Source organism: Oreochromis niloticus, unplaced genomic scaffold, assembly GCF_001858045.2.
Source record: "Oreochromis niloticus isolate F11D_XX unplaced genomic scaffold, O_niloticus_UMD_NMBU tig00007269_pilon, whole genome shotgun sequence".
Lineage (NCBI taxonomy): Eukaryota > Metazoa > Chordata > Actinopteri > Cichliformes > Cichlidae > Oreochromis > Oreochromis niloticus.
The window spans coordinates 6,258-9,296 of NW_020328456.1; the positions used below are offsets into that span (position 1 = coordinate 6,258).

The 3,039-nt window shown below is 43.5% G+C and overlaps 1 long non-coding RNA gene across 1 annotated transcript; it reads left to right on the forward strand.

Moving 5' to 3' along the window:
* Window positions 1-641: 641 nt before the first annotated feature.
* Window positions 642-2,779, forward strand: LOC109199221 (uncharacterized). Its single transcript, XR_002059680.2, has 2 exons — window positions 642-700; window positions 2,667-2,779. It is a non-coding gene; the product is annotated as an uncharacterized LOC109199221 (long non-coding RNA).
* Window positions 2,780-3,039: the final 260 nt, after the last annotated feature.

A 3,039-nucleotide genomic window follows, 5' to 3' on the forward strand; every position in this document is an offset into this window, starting at 1 on the left:
GTTCAGTTTGTGTCTTCAGGTGGAGCATCCTCAGCGCAGTAAGAAGGCTGTGTGGCACAAACTGCTTTCAAAACAGAGGAAGAGAGATGTCGTCGCTTGCTTCAGGATGGCACCACTCTATAACTTGCCAAGGTATGTTCTCAAACACACACACATGTAAAATGAAGAAGAAATATTTAAAATTCTGCACTTTATTATTTTCCCACCCTCATCTACAGCCACACCTCGGGCTAGTGAGGAAAGGTTGTGGATATATGTTGCACCTACAGTGCAGCCCTTTATAAGCAGCAGAAGATGGGTAGATAAACAGTTATTAGTCATCCATGTATCTCTCTCATACTAGGCACCGGGCTGTAAACTTGTTCCTGCAGGGCTATGAAAAGTCCTGGATGGAGACAGAGGAGCACTACTTTGAAGATAAACTCATAGAAGACCTCGCTGTAAGTTAATTTCATTTAAAAAAAACAAAACGAGTGGAATTCTTCTGACTACTCTGGAATTTTTGCTTGTTTTGAAGGCAAATTATGTGTTAATTTCTTCAGTGTATAGCAGAGTTTTAGCACTTTGTGAATGTGTGTTGATTTCAGAAACCAGGTGAACAGGAGCCATCTGAGGAAGAGGAGGGGCAGAAACACAAACACATAGATCCCCTGCATCAGCTCATCCAGCTGTTCAGCAGAACAGCCCTAACAGAAAAATGGTGTGTATTTTACACACTACCTGTTAAAAGTCCCTATTTTTCCAGTTATTTGTTGCAGTTCATGTCGTTAAAGTCCAATGAATAGCTTGAAATGGTACAAAGGTAAGTGGTGAGCTGCCAGAGGTTAGGTTACCCAAAACTGAAAAATAATGTACATTTCAGAATTATACCAAAAGGCCTTTTTCAGGGACACAACATGGGTTAACAATTCAAAGCTGTTCTGCAGCAGTGAAGGTTGATCAAGCCTTGAAAGCTGCTGCTACTAATTCCTACAGGTGTTCCAACTTGGATTAATTCCAACCCCCTCTGTCTGCATAAAGCAGTGTTGGTGCCATACCCTTGTGAGCATCAGCTGAACAGTACTGTACTGCAGTAAGTAGTGTGTTGCTACAAAAATGGTGAGAAAAAGACCATTAACAGTGGAAGAGAGAGAGACCATCATAACACTTAAAAATGTAGGTCTGTCCTGACAAAGAAAGTCAAAGTGTCAGTGAGTACAGTTTCCTTCACCATCAAACGCACTGAGAAACAAACTGTGACAGGAAGAGGTCTGCAGACCCAAAGACACGACTGAATCACAGGACAAGGTTCTGAGAGTTAACAGCTTGTGTGATAGGCAGCTCACAGGACAACAGCTTCAAGCACATCTATCTCAAGGAGCTTCGTGATGTAGTCACCTGAAATGGTTTCATTTCACAGGTGTGCCTGTCAGGGTTCATTTGTGGAGTTTCTTGCCTTCTTAATGGGGTTGGGACCATCAGGTGTGTTGTGCAGAAGTCAGGTTGGTACACAGCTGACAGCCCTGTTTGACAACTGTATTAATTTATAATATGGCAACAACCAATGAGGTAAGTAAAGAGAAATGACAGCCCATCAGTCAGTCTGGGAAATTGCTAAAACTCTGAATGTGTCCCCAAGTGCAGTCAGGAAAAAACGCTATGACAAAACTGGACCGCCCCAGGAAAGGAAGACCAAGAGTCACCTCTGCTGCTGAGGATACATTCATCCGAGTCCCGAGGCTCAGAAATCGCAAGTTAACAGCAGCTCAGATTAGAGCCCAGATAGATGCCACACAGAGCTCCAGTAGCAGACACATCTCTACATCAACTGTTCAGAGTGTGTGAATCAGGCCTTTATGGTCAAATAGCTGCTAAGAAACCACGACTAAGGAAAAGCAACAAGCAGAAGAGATTTGTTTGGGCCAAGAAACACAAGGAGTGGACATTAGACCAGTGGAAATCTGTGCTGTGGTCTGATGAGTCCAAATCTGAGATCTTTGATTCCACCCACCGTGTCTTTGTGTGACGCAGAAAAGGTGAACGGATGGTCTCCACATGCACGGTTCCCACTGTGAAGCATGGAGGAGGAGGTGTGATGGTGTGGGAGTGCTTTGGTGGTGACACCATTGCTGGGATTTTTTTCAAAATTGAAGGCACACTGAACCAGCATGGCTGCCACAGCATCCTGCAGCGACATGCCATCTCATCCAGTTTGTGTTTAGTTGGACCGTCATTTATTTTCCAACAGTACAATGAGCCCAAACACACCTCCAGGCTGTGCGAGGGCTGTTTGACCAAGAAGGAGAGTGATGGAGGCCTGGCCTCCACAGTCACCTGACCTAAACCCAATGGAGATGGTTTGGGATGAGATGGAGCACAGAGGGAAGGCAAAAGGACCAACAAGTGCTCAGCATCTCTGGGAACTCCTTCAAGACTTTTGGAAAACCATTTCAGGTGACCACCTCATGAAGCTCATGGAGAGAGAATGCCAAGAGTGTGCAAAGCAGTAATCAAAGCAAAGGGCGGCTATTTTAAAGAATCTGAAATATAAAACATGTAAATATTCATCAAAATAATGAAAAACTGTTAAATGAGAAGATGTCATTTCAGTCAGTGGTGCACCAAAATTATTTTCCTTAATACAGCTATAATTGTGCTAACTTTGGTGAATGTGTTTGTTTTTGCAGTAAACTGGATGAGGATCATCTCTACATGGCCTACGCAGACATCATGGCTAAGGTATCTGTTGCTGAGTACCAACACTAAACACTTTTGAATTGAAACTCACATAGCTGGCTTAGCATAGACGGTAAAAAAACCTGTTATTGTTCTGTGTGCTGTTTGTCATCGACCAGGGATGATGCTTTGGGCTGATGGATTACTTGCAGGGCGCTGTACTGCCTAATCAAATCACTTATTGCAACTGGCACCTCCCTACCTTCAGTGTAGAATAGTTTAGTGTGGCCTGAAAAGCTAAGAGAGGGAAAAGAAATTAAAAACAGATGCACCAAACTGTGGCAAATTAACCAAATGTTAGCAGCTGCACTGTTAACAGTAGCA